We start from the raw sequence: 26,131 nt of genomic DNA, 5'->3' as shown, positions 1-26,131 counted from the left end.
TTTTATATATTGAATACTATCTGGAATAAATGGAAAAAAATGTAAAATATATGAATTTAAGAGAAAAAAAAACCAATTACATAATAGTTAGTAAACAGCTGGTCATAAAAGTGATATATGGAGTGCCCACAGGACAGTGGTACTGACTAAGATGGTGATAATGACTGAGCCGAATAAAAATGCAAACACGACACATTTTGATACAGCTTCTTTCTTCACAGGAAGTACATGTAACAACAACACATTTCTCATTAAATATCATTTTTATATTGCTTTTCAAATTAAATCTTACAAATCCAAATCAAACGGTTCACAAGTTTCACAAACAAATCCCACAGCGATGTCCTCATGGGTTCAATTTCACTTTCCGTTTCTGTTCTGTCAGTAGTGACAGCCGTAAACGATAACATTTTGTCTGTGTAAAAGGTTATCAATTTTGCAGTCGTTAATAGAGAAAACGTCTAAGTAATGGATGACATAAATTATAACTTGTAAGGTACAGAGGCCGAAAGGAATAAATTTGAACAACCTTGTCGATAATTTGGACCTATAAATCAGTATGCTACATGCTCTTTTTGCACGTTTTGTCTGCAGTAGACATATGTGCGTCATTAAATCATAACAGTTACAAGACCAAATCATGTCTAAGATACAACCTATGCGACTGTCATACAAATGTATCGTAGAGTGGTTGTATCGGACATAAATTAAGGATTAGAAATAAGAGCGTCTGCTTGCAATGATACTTGTACTGAATCTCTGCCTAGATAACGTCAACAACGGTAACGTCGTGTACATAGCGGTATCTTTATCAAGGGAGATATTTAGCGCTATAAAATCTGGTTCAATCCACCGTTTTCTACATTTGAAAATGCCTGTACCAAGTCAGGAATATGACAGTTGTTGTCCATTCGTTTGATGTGTTTTATCATTTGACAGGAGACTTTCCGTTTTGAATTTTCATTAAAGTCAGTTTTTTTTGTGATTTATTGTATACCTCTATGGCGCAAAAAAAACTTAATCAAATAAATGCTTAATTTTGTAACTGTAAAATTATTTATGAGTTTGCCTCCTATGTTAATATGTGCTTTATTTTTAGGTGGATTGATATGAGACAAAGCTATCTGGAATCGTAAAAATTAAAGGATGACATTTTCATTTTGAAGAATTGAAATCTATTGCAATTGCAGAGTCAAGTTGTTATTACTCCGAAGACGTAGTGCAATGATGGATATTGATATCCTTTTAGTTGTTTTCTTTCTCAGAGGATCATGAACATATCTTGCATAGGGAGAGTGTGAAAAAGAGGTTTGTGAATTTGGATGCACTTAAAGGTGACGTTATTTGGTAGAACACCAAGATGAACAATTGGGATTTAAATCGCATATATAGCATATACAAATTATAAGATGTGAAATGAGGTTAATCGGCAAAATTAATGTGAAAATTATTCACTATGGTAGTGAATTAAGGTAGAAAGGGTGTCTTCCTCCATCTTGGATTTGGAAATACGAGAAAAAAGGTCTAGATCTTCAATAGAATGTGCAAATTTTTAGAGTAGTAGGTAATTCATGTGTAAGAACTTCCAATTCGATATAGAAATGACATGTTCAATCATATTTATGGTTGTATTTTACAAAAACACAGACAATTTTTGTTTGATCAATTTTTTTCCAACTTTGCAACATAAGGGGCGGCAACTCAAATGCAAGGGCAGACAATTCAGATTAAGGTACTTTTACAATAGAATGTGTGAAGAATTTACCAAATTTAATTTAATGTAGCAAGAAAACGGGTCCGGTTACCCCATTGTTTCTTTTTCTTAACTGAAATCATTCTATTAAAGCCATATTCAAAAATTTTATCTCAAAATTCTATGGTGTTGATTAAGCTTTATTGCAGAAAATTGGGTTTTCCATAAATAATCTATACACAATTTGTCAATTTTGAACACCGTGTAGCGTGAAAATAAGCCCAATGACCCATTCTTTTTATCATTTTTTTTTAAAAGCATTACATAAACTACATTTTGGCAAATTATTAAAAATTTCTATGGATTATAATTTAGACACCCCAACTACCTTAATGTGTAATAATCTGTAAAAACATATTGAAAACAACAAATTTTGAGAAATAATAAGAAAAAGAACAGCACATACCTTCTTATATATTTATTGATATGTTTATTTGTATTTTTTATTTCACTTTACATATTCATTTTATAAAAAAAAATTTATACCTCAACTTTCTTGAACTAAGTAATGAGACTTTCAAATTGATTAGATCTCAGCTTTCGTCATAATTTTTGCCATAAATTTTTATATTACATATGTTGTAGCAGTTTACTGTTTTCATTAGATATGACGATCACGTGTTTCAAAGTTTAATTTACGTATCTGAAGCTTTGATTCTATTTCTACGTATATTGACGCTATGTTTCTATTTCTACGTATATTGACGCTATGTTTCTATTTCTACGTATATTGACGCTATGTTTCTATTTATAAATGCGTAAATTGGTGGTCAATATGAAAATGTTTCTAAATTGATATTGATGACGTCATGACCTCACACATAACAACCAATGAGGAAGCGCAACATCAATAAAGAAAATTTTCATGTTTATCAGGAGATTTTAAGAATTTAATGTTAAATGCAGACAATAAGAATACAAGAATGATAATGCAACAAGCTATAAAGTAAAAAAAAAAATCAATAACTTGTTAAAATTCTGGTAAAATACATTTTTAAAAATACATAGAAAGAACAGTGAACGTCATTTTCCTAATACTTATTTGCATATTTAATATAGAAATTAAGGACCTTTACTCAGTCAATATATTATATATGGATGGAACTGTTATATTATATTGACACCCAGACTTCGTCCTCGGTCAATATAATCTTAACAGGTCCATATTTAACGTATTGATCTCGTCAAAAATCCATAATTGATAAATAATTATAACCATTGTCGAAAATTGCTTGTGATATTGATATTGTTAATTATGTTATTTAATTTTAGTTATTTCCCTTTGAGTGTATTTTCTTTGTTCATATGTATATTTGACAAGTTGCTTGCTTCTTTATATATAAATACACTCATCATAAATACTAGGATTGAAATTTTATATTTGCGCCAGACGCACGTTTCGTCTACAAAAGACTTATCAGTGACGTTCGAATTAAAAAAATGTAAAAAGATCTATATAGATTTTAGCCTGCTATTACACCCAATTCAGTTATTTGTTGGCTGAAATCAAATTTAAATATTGTTCTAAACCAAATAACATGCCTTGTATTTGTAAGGTTACCTGACCACCATTTGACTTTTTTTTTATATAGGGTTGATTTGGAAAAGGATATGAGCCAGTCCATGCGAAAAGGTACAAAAAGTCCTTTTGGTAAACTTTACAGGACACCTTATCAAAGTTTGTTATAGTATTTTTGAAAAACGATCTTATCCGAAAAAAAATTACATTAATGTAAAAATTCATAAGATTGTCAATTCTATTCCGAATTTGTCAACTAAAACCGAAAAAGACGTAGAAATATCTGAATTTTTGGTATTTGAGCAAGTGTAAAATCATTTGTTCCCCGGACTAATGCTATACCGACCAGAAACTATAAAAATTTATGATACTACAGAGACAAAAGTCAATAATTTCCGTCAGTTCTACAGGTTTAAAGAAAGAAAGACAACATTAAAACATGAGGCAAAATGCAAAAACTATGACATCTTGTGTTTTAGAAATTGAAATTTAAGTTAAGTTAAGTTATTTAATATTATATAAATCAACCTTAGTTGCACGGGATTCGAACCGTTGCCCGGTTTGATTGCATTGATATCCGCATCGTAAGCGAGAGCCTTATCCCCACTGCTACCAGGTTTAACATTACCAATTGGCAAATCAAGCCATTTAAACTGTACTTTGAAAATGATTGAAATATATGAAATAATTCACTAAAAATCTTGATAAAACTAGGGGGGGGGGTCTCAACACTCGCAGGTGCGTGTAGCTCACAGCTTGATGATATGAGGGAAAGTAAATGTGTTTTATAAATCACAAGTCTACTACCAATAATTATGCACACTTTTTAGAATTTCGTAAATTTTTCGTTTTTGTACCTTTTCGCATGGACTGGCTCAATTATAGGTGATATCGGCGAAAGTACCAAAGCCTATGTATAGTAAAAGAGTGATTTCGCCCTAACTTTTAAAAAAATCAACATATTTTAGATGTGTTTTTTGCAAACTAGATGTTTTGATAGATGCCGAATCCATTTGAAACATCAAATCGTTGCTAAAATATTTGGAATATGGACTTTTTGCTGATTGGTGTACGGTTGCTAAGGGGAGAATTTTAGTTGCTAGGGATAATTATATGTCAATATTTGCATTAAATTATAACGTTAGATATGAAGTATTATAAGTATTTCGATATTTCATTGCTTTTTGGCAATTTCGATTTTTTTGTTTTTTTTGTGATTTTGAAAATGATATGAGCCAGTCCATGCGAAAAGGTACAAAAAGTCCTTTTGGTAAACTTTACAGGACACCTTATCAAAGTTTGTTATAGTATTTTTGAAAAACGATCTTATCCGAAAAAAAATTACATTAATGTAAAAATTCATAAGATTGTCAATTCTATTCCGAATTTGTCAACTAAAACCGAAAAAGACGTAGAAATATCTGAATTTTTGGTATTTGAGCAAGTGTAAAATCATTTGTTCCCCGGACTAATGCTATACCGACCAGAAACTATAAAAATTTATGATACTACAGAGACAAAAGTCAATAATTTCCGTCAGTTCTACAGGTTTAAAGAAAGAAAGACAACATTAAAACATGAGGCAAAATGCAAAAACTATGACATCTTGTGTTTTAGAAATTGAAATTTAAGTTAAGTTAAGTTATTTAATATTATATAAATCAACCTTAGTTGCACGGGATTCGAACCGTTGCCCGGTTTGATTGCATTGATATCCGCATCGTAAGCGAGAGCCTTATCCCCACTGCTACCAGGTTTAACATTACCAATTGGCAAATCAAGCCATTTAAACTGTACTTTGAAAATGATTGAAATATATGAAATAATTCACTAAAAATCTTGATAAAACTAGGGGGGGGGGGTCTCAACACTCGCAGGTGCGTGTAGCTCACAGCTTGATGATATGAGGGAAAGTAAATGTGTTTTATAAATCACAAGTCTACTACCAATAATTATGCACACTTTTTAGAATTTCGTAAATTTTTCGTTTTTGTACCTTTTCGCATGGACTGGCTCAATTATAGGTGATATCGGCGAAAGTACCAAGCAAAGCCTATGTATAGTAAAAGAGTGATTTCGCCCTAACTTTTAAAAAAATCAACATATTTTAGATGTGTTTTTTGCAAACTAGATGTTTTGATAGATGCCGAATCCATTTGAAACATCAAATCGTTGCTAAAATATTTGGAATATGGACTTTTTGCTGATTGGTGTACGGTTGCTAAGGGGAGAATTTTAGTTGCTAGGGATAATTATATGTCAATATTTGCATTAAATTATAACGTTAGATATGAAGTATTATAAGTATTTCGATATTTCATTGCTTTTTGGCAATTTCGATTTTTTTGTTTTTTTTGTGATTTTGAAAATGATAATAGGTGATATCGGCGAAAGTACCAAGCAAAGCCTATGTATAGTAAAAGAGTGATTTCGCCCTAACTTTTAAAAAAATCAACATATTTTAGATGTGTTTTTTGCAAACTAGATGTTTTGATAGATGCCGAATCCATTTGAAACATCAAATCGTTGCTAAAATATTTGGAATATGGACTTTTTGCTGATTGGTGTACGGTTGCTAAGGGGAGAATTTTAGTTGCTAGGGATAATTATATGTCAATATTTGCATTAAATTATAACGTTAGATATGAAGTATTATAAGTATTTCGATATTTCATTGCTTTTTGGCAATTTCGATTTTTTTGTTTTTTTTGTGATTTTGAAAATGATATGAGCCAGTCCATGCGAAAAGGTACAAAAAGTCCTTTTGGTAAACTTTACAGGACACCTTATCAAAGTTTGTTATAGTATTTTTGAAAAACGATCTTATCCGAAAAAAAATTACATTAATGTAAAAATTCATAAGATTGTCAATTCTATTCCGAATTTGTCAACTAAAACCGAAAAAGACGTAGAAATATCTGAATTTTTGGTATTTGAGCAAGTGTAAAATCATTTGTTCCCCGGACTAATGCTATACCGACCAGAAACTATAAAAATTTATGATACTACAGAGACAAAAGTCAATAATTTCCGTCAGTTCTACAGGTTTAAAGAAAGAAAGACAACATTAAAACATGAGGCAAAATGCAAAAACTATGACATCTTGTGTTTTAGAAATTGAAATTTACGTTAAGTTAAGTTATTTAATATTATATAAATCAACCTTAGTTGCACGGGATTCGAACCGTTGCCCGGTTTGATTGCATTGATATCCGCATCGTAAGCGAGAGCCTTATCCCCACTGCTACCAGGTTTAACATTACCAATTGGCAAATCAAGCCATTTAAACTGTACTTTGAAAATGATTGAAATATATGAAATAATTCACTAAAAATCTTGATAAAACTAGGGGGGGGGGGGGTCTCAACACTCGCAGGTGCGTGTAGCTCACAGCTTGATGATATGAGGGAAAGTAAATGTGTTTTATAAATCACAAGTCTACTACCAATAATTATGCACACTTTTTGGAATTTCGTAAATTTTTCGTTTTTGTACCTTTTCGCATGGACTGGCTCAATTATAGGTGATATCGGCGAAAGTACCAAGCAAAGCCTATGTATAGTAAAAGAGTGATTTCGCCCTAACTTTTAAAAAAATCAACATATTTTAGATGTGTTTTTTGCAAACTAGATGTTTTGATAGATGCCGAATCCATTTGAAACATCAAATCGTTGCTAAAATATTTGGAATATGGACTTTTTGCTGATTGGTGTACGGTTGCTAAGGGGAGAATTTTAGTTGCTAGGGATAATTATATGTCAATATTTGCATTAAATTATAACGTTAGATATGAAGTATTATAAGTATTTCGATATTTCATTGCTTTTTGGCAATTTCGATTTTTTTGTTTTTTTTGTGATTTTGAAAATGATAATAGGTGATATCGGCGAAAGTACCAAGCAAAGCCTATGTATAGTAAAAGAGTGATTTCGCCCTAACTTTTAAAAAAATCAACATATTTTAGATGTGTTTTTTGCAAACTAGATGTTTTGATAGATGCCGAATCCATTTGAAACATCAAATCGTTGCTAAAATATTTGGAATATGGACTTTTTGCTGATTGGTGTACGGTTGCTAAGGGGAGAATTTTAGTTGCTAGGGATAATTATATGTCAATATTTGCATTAAATTATAACGTTAGATATGAAGTATTATAAGTATTTCGATATTTCATTGCTTTTTGGCAATTTCGATTTTTTTGTTTTTTTTGTGATTTTGAAAATGATAATAGGTGATATCGGCGAAAGTACCAAGCAAAGCCTATGTATAGTAAAAGAGTGATTTCGCCCTAACTTTTAAAAAAATCAACATATTTTAGATGTGTTTTTTGCAAACTAGATGTTTTGATAGATGCCGAATCCATTTGAAACATCAAATCGTTGCTAAAATATTTGGAATATGGACTTTTTGCTGATTGGTGTACGGTTGCTAAGGGGAGAATTTTAGTTGCTAGGGATAATTATATGTCAATATTTGCATTAAATTATAACGTTAGATATGAAGTATTATAAGTATTTCGATATTTCATTGCTTTTTGGCAATTTCGATTTTTTTGTTTTTTTTGTGATTTTGAAAATGATAATTATAGGTGATATCGGCGAAAGTACCAAGCAAAGCCTATGTATAGTAAAAGAGTGATTTCGCCCTAACTTTTAAAAAAATCAACATATTTTAGATGTGTTTTTTGCAAACTAGATGTTTTGATAGATGCCGAATCCATTTGAAACATCAAATCGTTGCTACAATATTTGGAATATGGACTTTTTGCTGATTGGTGTACGGTTGCTAAGGGGAGAATTTTAGTTGCTAGGGATAATTATATGTCAATATTTGCATTAAATTATAACGTTAGATATGAAGTATTATAAGTATTTCGATATTTCATTGCTTTTTGGCAATTTCGATTTTTTTGTTTTTTTTGTGATTTTGAAAATGATAATTGAGCCAGTCCATGCGAAAAGGTACAAAAAGTCCTTTTGGTAAACTTTACAGGACACCTTATCAAAGTTTGTTATAGTATTTTTGAAAAACGATCTTATCCGAAAAAAAATTACATTAATGTAAAAATTCATAAGATTGTCAATTCTATTCCGAATTTGTCAACTAAAACCGAAAAAGACGTAGAAATATCTGAATTTTTGGTATTTGAGCAAGTGTAAAATCATTTGTTCCCCGGACTAATGCTATACCGACCAGAAACTATAAAAATTTATGATACTACAGAGACAAAAGTCAATAATTTCCGTCAGTTCTACAGGTTTAAAGAAAGAAAGACAACATTAAAACATGAGGCAAAATGCAAAAACTATGACATCTTGTGTTTTAGAAATTGAAATTTAAGTTAAGTTAAGTTATTTAATATTATATAAATCAACCTTAGTTGCACGGGATTCGAACCGTTGCCCGGTTTGATTGCATTGATATCCGCATCGTAAGCGAGAGCCTTATCCCCACTGCTACCAGGTTTAACATTACCAATTGGCAAATCAAGCCATTTAAACTGTACTTTGAAAATGATTGAAATATATGAAATAATTCACTAAAAATCTTGATAAAACTAGGGGGGGGGGGTCTCAACACTCGCAGGTGCGTGTAGCTCACAGCTTGATGATATGAGGGAAAGTAAATGTGTTTTATAAATCACAAGTCTACTACCAATAATTATGCACACTTTTTAGAATTTCGTAAATTTTTCGTTTTTGTACCTTTTCGCATGGACTGGCTCAATTATAGGTGATATCGGCGAAAGTACCAAAGCCTATGTATAGTAAAAGAGTGATTTCGCCCTAACTTTTAAAAAAATCAACATATTTTAGATGTGTTTTTTGCAAACTAGATGTTTTGATAGATGCCGAATCCATTTGAAACATCAAATCGTTGCTAAAATATTTGGAATATGGACTTTTTGCTGATTGGTGTACGGTTGCTAAGGGGAGAATTTTAGTTGCTAGGGATAATTATATGTCAATATTTGCATTAAATTATAACGTTAGATATGAAGTATTATAAGTATTTCGATATTTCATTGCTTTTTGGCAATTTCGATTTTTTTGTTTTTTTTGTGATTTTGAAAATGATATGAGCCAGTCCATGCGAAAAGGTACAAAAAGTCCTTTTGGTAAACTTTACAGGACACCTTATCAAAGTTTGTTATAGTATTTTTGAAAAACGATCTTATCCGAAAAAAAATTACATTAATGTAAAAATTCATAAGATTGTCAATTCTATTCCGAATTTGTCAACTAAAACCGAAAAAGACGTAGAAATATCTGAATTTTTGGTATTTGAGCAAGTGTAAAATCATTTGTTCCCCGGACTAATGCTATACCGACCAGAAACTATAAAAATTTATGATACTACAGAGACAAAAGTCAATAATTTCCGTCAGTTCTACAGGTTTAAAGAAAGAAAGACAACATTAAAACATGAGGCAAAATGCAAAAACTATGACATCTTGTGTTTTAGAAATTGAAATTTAAGTTAAGTTAAGTTATTTAATATTATATAAATCAACCTTAGTTGCACGGGATTCGAACCGTTGCCCGGTTTGATTGCATTGATATCCGCATCGTAAGCGAGAGCCTTATCCCCACTGCTACCAGGTTTAACATTACCAATTGGCAAATCAAGCCATTTAAACTGTACTTTGAAAATGATTGAAATATATGAAATAATTCACTAAAAATCTTGATAAAACTAGGGGGGGGGGTCTCAACACTCGCAGGTGCGTGTAGCTCACAGCTTGATGATATGAGGGAAAGTAAATGTGTTTTATAAATCACAAGTCTACTACCAATAATTATGCACACTTTTTAGAATTTCGTAAATTTTTCGTTTTTGTACCTTTTCGCATGGACTGGCTCAATTATAGGTGATATCGGCGAAAGTACCAAGCAAAGCCTATGTATAGTAAAAGAGTGATTTCGCCCTAACTTTTAAAAAAATCAACATATTTTAGATGTGTTTTTTGCAAACTAGATGTTTTGATAGATGCCGAATCCATTTGAAACATCAAATCGTTGCTAAAATATTTGGAATATGGACTTTTTGCTGATTGGTGTACGGTTGCTAAGGGGAGAATTTTAGTTGCTAGGGATAATTATATGTCAATATTTGCATTAAATTATAACGTTAGATATGAAGTATTATAAGTATTTCGATATTTCATTGCTTTTTGGCAATTTCGATTTTTTTGTTTTTTTTGTGATTTTGAAAATGATAATAGGTGATATCGGCGAAAGTACCAAGCAAAGCCTATGTATAGTAAAAGAGTGATTTCGCCCTAACTTTTAAAAAAATCAACATATTTTAGATGTGTTTTTTGCAAACTAGATGTTTTGATAGATGCCGAATCCATTTGAAACATCAAATCGTTGCTAAAATATTTGGAATATGGACTTTTTGCTGATTGGTGTACGGTTGCTAAGGGGAGAATTTTAGTTGCTAGGGATAATTATATGTCAATATTTGCATTAAATTATAACGTTAGATATGAAGTATTATAAGTATTTCGATATTTCATTGCTTTTTGGCAATTTCGATTTTTTTGTTTTTTTTGTGATTTTGAAAATGATATGAGCCAGTCCATGCGAAAAGGTACAAAAAGTCCTTTTGGTAAACTTTACAGGACACCTTATCAAAGTTTGTTATAGTATTTTTGAAAAACGATCTTATCCGAAAAAAAATTACATTAATGTAAAAATTCATAAGATTGTCAATTCTATTCCGAATTTGTCAACTAAAACCGAAAAAGACGTAGAAATATCTGAATTTTTGGTATTTGAGCAAGTGTAAAATCATTTGTTCCCCGGACTAATGCTATACCGACCAGAAACTATAAAAATTTATGATACTACAGAGACAAAAGTCAATAATTTCCGTCAGTTCTACAGGTTTAAAGAAAGAAAGACAACATTAAAACATGAGGCAAAATGCAAAAACTATGACATCTTGTGTTTTAGAAATTGAAATTTAAGTTAAGTTAAGTTATTTAATATTATATAAATCAACCTTAGTTGCACGGGATTCGAACCGTTGCCCGGTTTGATTGCATTGATATCCGCATCGTAAGCGAGAGCCTTATCCCCACTGCTACCAGGTTTAACATTACCAATTGGCAAATCAAGCCATTTAAACTGTACTTTGAAAATGATTGAAATATATGAAATAATTCACTAAAAATCTTGATAAAACTAGGGGGGGGGGGGGTCTCAACACTCGCAGGTGCGTGTAGCTCACAGCTTGATGATATGAGGGAAAGTAAATGTGTTTTATAAATCACAAGTCTACTACCAATAATTATGCACACTTTTTAGAATTTCGTAAATTTTTCGTTTTTGTACCTTTTCGCATGGACTGGCTCAATTATAGGTGATATCGGCGAAAGTACCAAGCAAAGCCTATGTATAGTAAAAGAGTGATTTCGCCCTAACTTTTAAAAAAATCAACATATTTTAGATGTGTTTTTTGCAAACTAGATGTTTTGATAGATGCCGAATCCATTTGAAACATCAAATCGTTGCTAAAATATTTGGAATATGGACTTTTTGCTGATTGGTGTACGGTTGCTAAGGGGAGAATTTTAGTTGCTAGGGATAATTATATGTCAATATTTGCATTAAATTATAACGTTAGATATGAAGTATTATAAGTATTTCGATATTTCATTGCTTTTTGGCAATTTCGATTTTTTTGTTTTTTTTGTGATTTTGAAAATGATATGAGCCAGTCCATGCGAAAAGGTACAAAAAGTCCTTTTGGTAAACTTTACAGGACACCTTATCAAAGTTTGTTATAGTATTTTTGAAAAACGATCTTATCCGAAAAAAAATTACATTAATGTAAAAATTCATAAGATTGTCAATTCTATTCCGAATTTGTCAACTAAAACCGAAAAAGACGTAGAAATATCTGAATTTTTGGTATTTGAGCAAGTGTAAAATCATTTGTTCCCCGGACTAATGCTATACCGACCAGAAACTATAAAAATTTATGATACTACAGAGACAAAAGTCAATAATTTCCGTCAGTTCTACAGGTTTAAAGAAAGAAAGACAACATTAAAACATGAGGCAAAATGCAAAAACTATGACATCTTGTGTTTTAGAAATTGAAATTTAAGTTAAGTTAAGTTATTTAATATTATATAAATCAACCTTAGTTGCACGGGATTCGAACCGTTGCCCGGTTTGATTGCATTGATATCCGCATCGTAAGCGAGAGCCTTATCCCCACTGCTACCAGGTTTAACATTACCAATTGGCAAATCAAGCCATTTAAACTGTACTTTGAAAATGATTGAAATATATGAAATAATTCACTAAAAATCTTGATAAAACTAGGGGGGGGGGGTCTCAACACTCGCAGGTGCGTGTAGCTCACAGCTTGATGATATGAGGGAAAGTAAATGTGTTTTATAAATCACAAGTCTACTACCAATAATTATGCACACTTTTTAGAATTTCGTAAATTTTTCGTTTTTGTACCTTTTCGCATGGACTGGCTCAATTATAGGTGATATCGGCGAAAGTACCAAGCAAAGTCTATGTATAGTAAAAGAGTGATTTCGCCCTAACTTTTAAAAAAATCAACATATTTTAGATGTGTTTTTTGCAAACTAGATGTTTTGATAGATGCCGAATCCATTTGAAACATCAAATCGTTGCTAAAATATTTGGAATATGGACTTTTTGCTGATTGGTGTACGGTTGCTAAGGGGAGAATTTTAGTTGCTAGGGATAATTATATGTCAATATTTGCATTAAATTATAACGTTAGATATGAAGTATTATAAGTATTTCGATATTTCATTGCTTTTTGGCAATTTCGATTTTTTTGTTTTTTTTGTGATTTTGAAAATGATATGAGCCAGTCCATGCGAAAAGGTACAAAAAGTCCTTTTGGTAAACTTTACAGGACACCTTATCAAAGTTTGTTATAGTATTTTTGAAAAACGATCTTATCCGAAAAAAAATTACATTAATGTAAAAATTCATAAGATTGTCAATTCTATTCCGAATTTGTCAACTAAAACCGAAAAAGACGTAGAAATATCTGAATTTTTGGTATTTGAGCAAGTGTAAAATCATTTGTTCCCCGGACTAATGCTATACCGACCAGAAACTATAAAAATTTATGATACTACAGAGACAAAAGTCAATAATTTCCGTCAGTTCTACAGGTTTAAAGAAAGAAAGACAACATTGAAACATGAGGCAAAATGCAAAAACTATGACATCTTGTGTTTTAGAAATTGAAATTTAAGTTAAGTTAAGTTATTTAATATTATATAAATCAACCTTAGTTGCACGGGATTCGAACCGTTGCCCGGTTTGATTGCATTGATATCCGCATCGTAAGCGAGAGCCTTATCCCCACTGCTACCAGGTTTAACATTACCAATTGGCAAATCAAGCCATTTAAACTGTACTTTGAAAATGATTGAAATATATGAAATAATTCACTAAAAATCTTGATAAAACTAGGGGGGGGGTCTCAACACTCGCAGGTGCGTGTAGCTCACAGCTTGATGATATGAGGGAAAGTAAATGTGTTTTATAAATCACAAGTCTACTACCAATAATTATGCACACTTTTTAGAATTTCGTAAATTTTTCGTTTTTGTACCTTTTCGCATGGACTGGCTCAATTATAGGTGATATCGGCGAAAGTACCAAGCAAAGCCTATGCATAGTAAAAGAGTGATTTCGCCCTAACTTTTAAAAAAATCAACATATTTTAGATGTGTTTTTTGCAAACTAGATGTTTTGATAGATGCCGAATCCATTTGAAACATCAAATCGTTGCTAAAATATTTGGAATATGGACTTTTTGCTGATTGGTGTACGGTTGCTAAGGGGAGAATTTTAGTTGCTAGGGATAATTATATGTCAATATTTGCATTAAATTATAACGTTAGATATGAAGTATTATAAGTATTTCGATATTTCATTGCTTTTTGGCAATTTCGATTTTTTTGTTTTTTTTGTGATTTTGAAAATGATAATTGAGCCAGTCCATGCGAAAAGGTACAAAAAGTCCTTTTGGTAAACTTTACAGGACACCTTATCAAAGTTTGTTATAGTATTTTTGAAAAACGATCTTATCCGAAAAAAAATTACATTAATGTAAAAATTCATAAGATTGTCAATTCTATTCCGAATTTGTCAACTAAAACCGAAAAAGACGTAGAAATATCTGAATTTTTGGTATTTGAGCAAGTGTAAAATCATTTGTTCCCCGGACTAATGCTATACCGACCAGAAACTATAAAAATTTATGATACTACAGAGACAAAAGTCAATAATTTCCGTCAGTTCTACAGGTTTAAAGAAAGAAAGACAACATTAAAACATGAGGCAAAATGCAAAAACTATGACATCTTGTGTTTTAGAAATTGAAATTTAAGTTAAGTTAAGTTATTTAATATTATATAAATCAACCTTAGTTGCACGGGATTCGAACCGTTGCCCGGTTTGATTGCATTGATATCCGCATCGTAAGCGAGAGCCTTATCCCCACTGCTACCAGGTTTAACATTACCAATTGGCAAATCAAGCCATTTAAACTGTACTTTGAAAATGATTGAAATATATGAAATAATTCACTAAAAATCTTGATAAAACTAGGGGGGGGGTCTCAACACTCGCAGGTGCGTGTAGCTCACAGCTTGATGATATGAGGGAAAGTAAATGTGTTTTATAAATCACAAGTCTACTACCAATAATTATGCACACTTTTTAGAATTTCGTAAATTTTTCGTTTTTGTACCTTTTCGCATGGACTGGCTCAATTATAGGTGATATCGGCGAAAGTACCAAGCAAAGCCTATGCATAGTAAAAGAGTGATTTCGCCCTAACTTTTAAAAAAATCAACATATTTTAGATGTGTTTTTTGCAAACTAGATGTTTTGATAGATGCCGAATCCATTTGAAACATCAAATCGTTGCTAAAATATTTGGAATATGGACTTTTTGCTGATTGGTGTACGGTTGCTAAGGGGAGAATTTTAGTTGCTAGGGATAATTATATGTCAATATTTGCATTAAATTATAACGTTAGATATGAAGTATTATAAGTATTTCGATATTTCATTGCTTTTTGGCAATTTCGATTTTTTTGTTTTTTTTGTGATTTTGAAAATGATAATTGAGCCAGTCCATGCGAAAAGGTACAAAAAGTCCTTTTGGTAAACTTTACAGGACACCTTATCAAAGTTTGTTATAGTATTTTTGAAAAACGATCTTATCCGAAAAAAAATTACATTAATGTAAAAATTCATAAGATTGTCAATTCTATTCCGAATTTGTCAACTAAAACCGAAAAAGACGTAGAAATATCTGAATTTTTGGTATTTGAGCAAGTGTAAAATCATTTGTTCCCCGGACTAATGCTATACCGACCAGAAACTATAAAAATTTATGATACTACAGAGACAAAAGTCAATAATTTCCGTCAGTTCTACAGGTTTAAAGAAAGAAAGACAACATTAAAACATGAGGCAAAATGCAAAAACTATGACATCTTGTGTTTTAGAAATTGAAATTTAAGTTAAGTTAAGTTATTTAATATTATATAAATCAACCTTAGTTGCACGGGATTCGAACCGTTGCCCGGTTTGATTGCATTGATATCCGCATCGTAAGCGAGAGCCTTATCCCCACTGCTACCAGGTTTAACATTACCAATTGGCAAATCAAGCCATTTAAACTGTACTTTGAAAATGATTGAAATATATGAAATAATTCACTAAAAATCTTGATAAAACTAGGGGGGGGGGGGGGGGGGTCTCAACACTCGCAGGTGCGTGTAGCTCACAGCTTGATGATATGAGGGAAAGTAAATGTGTTTTATAAATCACAAGTCTACTACCAATAATTATGCACACTTTTTAGAATTTCGTAAATTTTTCGTTTTTGTACCTTTTCGCATGGACTGGCTCAATTATAGGTGATATCGGCGAAAGTACCAAGCAAAGCCTATGTATAGTAAAAGAGTGATTTCGCCCTAACTTTTAAAAAAATCAACATATTTTAGATGTGTTTTTTGCAAACTAGATGTTTTGATAGATGCCGAATCCATTTGAAACATCAAATCGTTGCTACAATATTTGGAATATGGACTTTTTGCTGATTGGTGTACGGTTGCTAAGGGGAGAATTTTAGTTGCTAGGGATAATTATATGTCAATATTTGCATTAAATTATAACGTTAGATATGAAGTATTATAAGTATTTCGATATTTCATTGCTTTTTGGCAATTTCGATTTTTTTGTTTTTTTTGTGATTTTGAAAATGATAATAGGTGATATCGGCGAAAGTACCAAGCAAAGCCTATGTATAGTAAAAGAGTGATTTCGCCCTAACTTTTAAAAAAATCAACATATTTTAGATGTGTTTTTTGCAAACTAGATGTTTTGATAGATGCCGAATCCATTTGAAACATCAAATCGTTGCTAAAATATTTGGAATATGGACTTTTTGCTGATTGGTGTACGGTTGCTAAGGGGAGAATTTTAGTTGCTAGGGATAATTATATGTCAATATTTGCATTAAATTATAACGTTAGATATGAAGTATTATAAGTATTTCGATATTTCATTGCTTTTTGGCAATTTCGATTTTTTTGTTTTTTTTGTGATTTTGAAAATGATAATTGAGCCAGTCCATGCGAAAAGGTACAAAAAGTCCTTTTGGTAAACTTTACAGGACACCTTATCAAAGTTTGTTATAGTATTTTTGAAAAACGATCTTATCCGAAAAAAAATTACATTAATGTAAAAATTCATAAGATTGTCAATTCTATTCCGAATTTGTCAACTAAAACCGAAAAAGACGTAGAAATATCTGAATTTTTGGTATTTGAGCAAGTGTAAAATCATTTGTTCCCCGGACTAATGCTATACCGACCAGAAACTATAAAAATTTATGATACTACAGAGACAAAAGTCAATAATTTCCGTCAGTTCTACAGGTTTAAAGAAAGAAAGACAACATTAAAACATGAGGCAAAATGCAAAAACTATGACATCTTGTGTTTTAGAAATTGAAATTTAAGTTAAGTTAAGTTATTTAATATTATATAAATCAACCTTAGTTGCACGGGATTCGAACCGTTGCCCGGTTTGATTGCATTGATATCCGCATCGTAAGCGAGAGCCTTATCCCCACTGCTACCAGGTTTAACATTACCAATTGGCAAATCAAGCCATTTAAACTGTACTTTGAAAATGATTGAAATATATGAAATAATTCACTAAAAATCTTGATAAAACTAGGGGGGGGGGGGGGTCTCAACACTCGCAGGTGCGTGTAGCTCACAGCTTGATGATATGAGGGAAAGTAAATGTGTTTTATAAATCACAAGTCTACTACCAATAATTATGCACACTTTTTAGAATTTCGTAAATTTTTCGTTTTTGTACCTTTTCGCATGGACTGGCTCATATATCCTATCCTGGTAAAAGCTGAAAGTGATCAATATAAAAAAATTAGATCTGGTATGATTGCCAGTAAGATACCTCTACACAAGAGATGAAATGACACTGAAATTAGCAACTATAGGTCATCGTAAGGCCTTCAATAATGGGCACAGCTCATACCGCATAGTCAGCTATAAAAGGCCCCCTAATGACAAATGTAAAATTTTTCAAATGAGAAAACTCACAGCCTAATTTATGTTCAAAAATTGAACAAAAAACAAACGACAACCACTGAATAACAAACTAATGACTTTGGACAGGCACATAATACAGAATGTAGCGGGGTTAAACATGAAAGATGAATCCAAAACCCCCTTTTTTTCCTTGGACAGGATTGTTACAGTTCAACATAAGAACGAACTAGAAAAGTCAGTTCAAAAAGGCTTAACTCATCAGATGGATATAAATAGAAATACATCTAACAAAAACCGAAGTGGACGTGGTAGTGTACTTGAATATTTCACAACAACAAAAAACACTAAGTACTGATCTGAAAGTACTCGCAGTTACTGACAGCTATTTGAAAGCCACAAACTAATTAAAAAAATTATGCATCTACGACTAAATTATCAATCGATACACACCCAACATCCAATGGATTAAGTAAAAGACGACATAAACAATAAGGGAAAACCGTGACCTTGAGTAAAACTGCATAAGACATAATAATTACACATAACCGATAATCATTTTTAAGCCGTACCAGATCTAGTAATAAGAACTGTATTGATACTCATTAAACTCCATAAAAATCTTCAGTAGAATCAAAATTACGGAAGATTTATTGTTTCGTCATTTGTTACACAGTTATTAATCAAGGTCAAAGAATATTGTAAACCTTACCATTTTGAACTTTTGTTTTGGTTGAAAAAAAGGAGCCGGCATATACCAAGTGAGCAATACGTAAATGAGTGATGTTAATGGCAATTTGAACAAAAAGTAAAATCACAAAAATACTGAACTTAAAGGAAAATCAATTCGGAAAGTCCATAATCACATGGCAAAATCAAAACACAAAACGTATCAAAAACGAATGGACAAGAACTGTCATATTCCTGACTTGTTACAGGCATTTTCTAATGTAGAAAATGGTGGATTAAACCTGGTTCATCTATTGTCTTTTATGACATCCACATTCCATAAATGTCAATATAGTTTGCTAGATTTTCTCTCATTCACTCGATAGCTTTAATTCAATACCATTCTATAAAAGACATCTTAATTGTAGTACTAAAACAAGGCTTAGAGTATCAAATCAACAGATATATATGCCGAATATGCAGTTGCCGCTGGAATGTTGGTTGATACGTAAAGACAAAAGGTACAATTTGGAAAATAAAACAATTTTTGTCGTATTGTACTCAACCAAACACCATTGTTAAGGATGTCTTTTTTTTAATTTAGATTTATAGATGCGTTCGAAATAATCACTAGTTTAAACTCGAAAACGAAAACGAAACAACATTTGTTTTCTGTCGGAACCTGATGTTTATTTTAATGCTAGCTGGTTTCCATCTCTCCTAGAAGCTTCCGTATGAAATCTGCAACATATGAATAAAGGAACAGGATGATGAACATAGTAGGTTTACAAATAATCACAGATTATCAAGCATCTACATGCCATCAATTACAGATTTTTTTTTATTACAAATCAAATGCTTTGTTTTCAGTGGTAGTAATTCTTTCAATATATATTACCCTTTGTTTTTCGTATGTTGTTTTGAACATTTTGTTATATAGAGGCAATTAATAGCTTGCTATTCCGTTATGGTTTTAATAGTTGTAAACACTAAACTTTAAATTTAACTTCTACACCAATTGTTGTTTTTGACTAGTTCGGTTTTTTCGGCATTCATACCTCATCTCACATGTAATTTTGTATTGTTCGTCACTGTCTTTAACACAATAATTGTTGATGGGGTTCTCGGTGGACTGACGGTCTGAGCTTTTGATATGGTGAGTGATTTGCTAGTCAAAAACTGAGGTTTCGTGTACGAACCTTGCTATTGCAGATGTATTAGATTCCAATCCTGAATGACAACTATTGTCAGGTATCCTGTTTTATGTCAGCGGTTCTTTCATATAACTCCATCTTTCTCAACAGGGAGAAAACTCCAAAATATAGACAACCGTGATTACAGTTGGGTTATGGTGAAATATATTACTACAGGGAAATAACTCTGTAAAATTCAGCTAAAAGTTTTTATCACGATATATTGTTAAGGAAACATTAAGCTTCTCAATGATCAAAAGTAGTTTTTGTCAAACTGCTATATATCCAATGAAATTTTCCGAAAAAAGTATGTGGTTAACGCTTTTTGAAGTTTTTATATTTTTTTCAAGGGGTCAAAGTAATAGATTTCTTGACGTTTTATGAAAATTAGTCCTAGTCAAGATGTTTGGTACCACCTTAAACAACAGCAATCATTAAAACAATAGATGTAGTATGACTGCAAATGAGACCACTCTCCACAAGAGACTTACATGACACAGAAATTAACAAGTATAGGTCACCGTACGGCTGTCAACAATGAGCAAAGCCCATACCGCATAGTGAGCTATAAAAGGCCCCGAAATGACAATGTAAAACATTGCAAACGAGAAAACTAACGGCCTAATTTATATACAAAAAATGAATGAAAAACAAATATGTAACACATAAACAAACGACAACCACTGAGTTACAGGCTCCTGACTTGGGACAGTTACATACATAAATAATGTGGCGGGGTTAAACATGTTAGCGGGATCCCAACTACCCCTAACTCGGGACAGTGGTATAACAGTACAACAAAGTGCGAACTTAAAAAATCCGTTGAAAGAGGCTTAACTCATCGGATGGATAATAATACAAGTGGACGTGGCAGGGGACTTGTAAATCCCAACAACAAAAAGACACTAGGAATATATCTGAGAGTACTCGCAGATAACTGACAGCTAGTTCAAAGCCACTCACAAATAATAAAATAACGAATCTTTACTTTACTGTAAAAGAAAATCAAACTCATTAATCGAAAATAAACTGACAACACCATGGCTAAAAATGAAAAAGACAAACAGACAAACATTAGTACACATGACACAACATAGAAAACTAAAGAATAAACAACACGAAACCCCACCAAAAACTAGGGGTGATTTCAGGATGAACTATAACTTAAAGAAATATGAAAAAGAACAAATAATATAAAACAATTGGAAGTGCAATTAGGTGCAATTTATTAATATAAAGCCAAGAGGGTTAAATCAAGGGAAAATGATGGCAAATTGTTCCAGAGTGTAGGTGCAGTCAAAACGGCTCTCATCGTAGCTTTTCGTTCGGGCGTTATTCGGGCATACTATTTTGCGACCTGAGGGATCTACTGGGTTTGTATAGCGTAAATAAATCTTGAAGATAACTAGTAGCCTTGCCATGCTGGGCTTTGTACACATATACAAGAAGTTTATATTGGCAACGGTAATGTAATGGGTAGCCAGTGAAACGATATTAAAACAGGCGTAATTGAGTCAAATTTCCTTTTTCGTGTAATCAAACGTAACGTGCTGCTGTGTTTTGGGCACCACTGATAATGTTGGTGTTAGTATCGTACAACAATGCGTTGCCATAGTCCAGCCTTGATGTCACAAGGGAGCGCACTTATGTAGTGTTTAACAGGCTTCAACACGAAACCCACCAAAAACTAGGGGTGATTTCAGGATGAACTATCTTAAAGAAAGATGAAAAAGAACAAATAATATAAAACAATTGGAGGTGCAATTAGACGCAATTTATGAATATAATGCCAAGAGGGCTCAAATTAAATCAAGGGAATAATGATGACAAATTGTTCCAGAGTGTAGGTGCAGTCAAACCGCCTCTCATCGTGGCTTTTCGTTCGGACGTTATACGGAGGATGTAGTAGCATTCTATTTTCCGACCTGAGGGATCTACTGGTTTTGTATAGCGTAATTAAATCTTGAAGGTAACTAGGAGCCTAGCCATGCTGGGCACATATACAAGAAGTTTATATTGGCAACGGTAATGTAATGGGTAGCAATTGAAACGATATTAAAACAGGCGTAATTGAGCTTCAACTGAAATTAAAGATCGAATTCGACCAATATTCAGAATTTGGTAAAACAAGCCTTAGTGATTGCACTGGCTTGATGTTTCATACTAATGGTTAGATTTGTCACACAAGAAATATCGCTTAACACTGTTCCATCAAATGTCAGATTTCCAGAATTTCATGCTTGATCATCCCGATTTTTTCTTTGGCCGTTGACAACAGAATTATTGCTGCATTCTTTGACAATAAGGTATATTTAACAAGGCAGTATTATCAATGTATTATCGTGGTATCAATATATGTTAGAAATGTTAGATACCTGAATTATTTGTAATTTTGGCAAGGACAATTCATCACGTCCCCTGAAAACATGATTTTGTAAAATATCACTTATCGGCATCTCCGGGCGGCAAGCCAGATTAATTTCCTGATAATCTTTACTACAGCATTCTGATTGTTATTAATTGCTACATATTACCGCTTTTTTGTAAATCGATGTTTGTTTACATTATCAACAAATGTGAGTAACATTCTAGGTCGAGTTGTCGTTCGTGGTGTATAGTTTGTTCCAAACCATTGTTTGTTTCTGGTACAGGTTGGCAGTTGTTTATCAACAATAAAGTTGTTGCAACATAAACACATGTTATTTTCAGTGTGTATGTGTGTTTTTCTTTCTTTCTAATTTGTTATGATTGTTTATAAAAACAAAATGATTTTAAATTCATTTGGAAGACAGGATTGTCATGTAATTGTTATTTCCCTTGTTAAAAAATAGAAATTGCGTGTTTCTATATTTAACGATTTGCATGACACTATTAAGTACATATTTGTTAAATAATATAGATATTGCTGTTTTGAATTCATTGTTAAAGAGAATAATATATGTTCTAAAATTCAATATTTGCATCGTTGCTTATCATTTATAACCTTTGTTGAAAGACTTAATCATTTTAAATAAATTGTTTGAAAATATTGTTGGTTACAAACTTCCTTCTGTTGTTTGATTGAAAGCAGTCAAAGGCGCTTTTCAAGGACTGCCACCGCTAATACTGTATATGGTTGGTAACAACATTGAATGATTGAGATGTTTATGAACTGACATTCAGTCCGACCATGGGAAGCTGTGCTCTGCCGGATGCGTGCTCAATTATTGTAGTCATTCAATGCTACATTTCTCTACTTTAGGTCTACATAATAAAAATTGTACTTATTGAAAAAACATATATATTGTTTTCATTTATTTTATTTAGATAGCGCTATCACATTCGGCATCCATCGTATTTTTATTTATCAGTTGTCAAATTAGACCAATATGTGGTCTGCATCCCCTGCATAATTGATCTTTTTACATACATGTCAGATTCCACTCCTTTATTTCTTTAATGGCTTTCAGTTATTTGGTGGACACAGGGAATTGATTCCCAGTTCCCTCCCAAAACTCCTACTTCACTCCATATTCTGTTCCTCTGCACTCTTATTTTTTTATCAACAAGAATTATCCCTGTTTTATCAAACTTTTCTCACGATTAAGACCACCCTGCCTCAAGCTTTCATCCATCAAATTCTCATTTCTAGTCCTCTTATCCCACAGTTCCCATAATTCTGTCCAACCCCTTTAAAGTGTCCTAATGACTTGCACCCATTAACAACCCATCATTCGACAAATTATATTAAACAACCTGATTTATCTCCTATATGCAAAAATTACGAGTCAGGTGTTTTTGTTTTAATATAAATGGCAATTTTTTTCACACATCTCGTTTTTGAACTCCCATGCGTATTTGTTACTATCAACTATATGGCATCAATGCACACAATTCAAACGATCTTTTCACAAAACCACAAAAATTGCATAGCAAATACATTCTCTGGATTTTTAATAAAGTTTACTTTGCGAGCACAAAGTGAGGAATGAATTATAAAACAATTTGGTAAAGCAAAATAAATATCTAAAAGATGTTTTAAAAATAGACTATAGTGGATGAGCTACCCCTTCGTGTAACCAGATTTATCTCTCATGGGATTTAAACACATTGAGATTGAGATTGAATTGTTTCCCTTTGGTAACAACCAGTTCCAAAGCAAGATTCTTTGTTTGATGATTTTTAATTGATTAACAATATTTTGATAAAGGAAAAGGATAATACTTTCAATTTTGAGGTCTCACAAAGGCTTTTTCACCTTCTATTCTAATTTTACATTAAAAACCCAAATTTAGATGAAAAGGCTACTGTCGTCAAGTACTTTTAGTAAAATAAATAGCTATTCCAACACACCTACTCTGTTTTTTTGACTCATCAGACAGGTATTTCACTTGACCCATATATTTCGACTTTTCGTACTGTGATTTATTTATGTTACATAAGTCAACCTGTAACTTTGATATATAAAAATGATAGAATCTGAAGCGAGATGATATCAAATACTCTTGCTTTGTACGTTTTAAAGACAAAATATACACCTCAAACACGCCCTAACATAAAAAAAAGTGTACTCGATTTTCTCTTTTCGATACAATTGTTATCCTTTTTTTTTTTAATTATTTCTTGAATCATATAATGGAAGGGCAACCACGAAAATTACTGAACTAATAAATGTTATCCGTCCGTGACACATTTTTTGTATACATCTAACTTAATAGATACCCATGTCGTCGACTTGATATCTAATTGTTTTGCATTACTATGTAATAGATAAATTGAAAACCTATGCAAAGGTGTTTTTAAAATAAAACACTTCGTACTTGAGAAAAATTTGTCGTTTTATTTGCTTCTATTAACTTATAAAAATTTTGTTACTATAGTAAACATTACAGTAAGCATTCATAGCCTTCTTTAACAAAGACCTTCGATTCTTTTGTTCTTTTTCAACTGGGTTTCCGCCTGTATAGCAACACGTTGAGTCTTGTTCATAAGATACGATTGTGACCATAGCAAGGCATCTCAGGTAACGGTTAATATGAATTAAGATAATATTAAATCATAAAAGAATTTGAAAACATACCAGACTTAATTTCCTGTAATTTCAAGGTGGGTGAAAACAGGGGGAGGTTTTACAACTTTTTTTTCAAACATAAGAAAACAGATTATTTGGGGAAATAGATACGTTAAACATTGCAACAAAAATTTGTTCTTTCAAAACTTGGTAGCAAGTGGATTGAATTATATCAACGACATACTTGATCGTGAGGGAAAGTTATCAGAGGTTTTTATTTGAGAAAAAATAATCAATAAGTCTAATTGGATTGCAGAGTTTACAATATCAAAATCTTCCATCCCAAAGGAATGGCAGCAAGTTCTAGTTACAGAAAACTCTCTAAAGAGTAAAATCAGAATCAATAAGGATAATTTGACATGGGGATATAAACAAATACAATCAAAAGATATCTTTAATAAAATGTTATATAATAGTCTAGTAGATCAAAAATACACACAGCAAATTGGTATTAATATTAAGACAAGAAATTTAAAAATGTTCAGATGGACACTGCTTAATTATATTATTCTCACAAAGCAATTACTTTTTAAATGGAAAACTTCAAATAATAGTAGATGTAATTTTTGTAAATCAGATGAAGAAGATTACTTTCATTTCTTTATAACATGTTCTTTCTTAAAAGACTTTTGGTATAAAGTGGAACATCTTCTTGCACAACTCAATTTTAAAAATTAGATATCAGTTAAACATATAGTAATTGTATACAAAATATCACATAAGTATTATTATGTTTTAACTACTTTTAGGTTTTTGCATTTTCAAGTCAAACTATGTTTCAGAGCAAAAATTGAAATATATAGATGTGTATGAGTTGTTTATAAGGAATTAAGAAGGGTTATGAATGAAAGCAAAAATAATTTCTCAAAGATGATTTTTTTATAAATTTGAAGAAATTGATTTAATAAAATAATTTGCATATATTTTAATATTGTTTATTATATTCTGAGTATGTTCCTGGCAACTCAGAGGTTTTTACACAGGAATACTCAACTGGCACGTGGACAGTGAAGTTGAAGTGTAACAAGAAATCTTAAGAATAAAGAATATATGTATAGTTCAAGAAAAAAATAATAACAACTAATAAAAAAAAATCATGCATCTAAGACCACATTAACAATATGTACACAGCCAATACCAACTGGATTTAGTGTAAAGACGTCATAAACAGTCAGAGAAAAACTATTTTTGCCATCTTGTCAATATTACACATATTTCCTTTTAAATAACTTCCCTGCGATCAACAATCCTTTATCAAGAAACAAATAACAAGAAAGTCAAGATCTGGCATATCGTATCACTTTTTCAACTGGCAGATATCAATTAGTATTGTAAT

General features: G+C 31.8%; 1 protein-coding gene across 2 annotated transcripts in view; it reads right to left on the bottom strand.

The window, feature by feature from the left end:
- The window catches only part of LOC143080918 (uncharacterized), a 493,997-nt gene that overhangs the window by 117,749 nt on the left and 350,117 nt on the right, over positions 1-26,131 (bottom strand). The window lies entirely within an intron of this gene.

The sequence above is a fragment of the Mytilus galloprovincialis genome, chromosome 6, assembly GCF_965363235.1.
Source record: "Mytilus galloprovincialis chromosome 6, xbMytGall1.hap1.1, whole genome shotgun sequence".
Classification (NCBI taxonomy): Eukaryota; Metazoa; Mollusca; class Bivalvia; order Mytilida; family Mytilidae; genus Mytilus; species Mytilus galloprovincialis.
The sequence above is the reverse complement of the archived record's forward strand: the minus strand, read 5'-3'. Positions and strand labels throughout refer to the sequence as shown.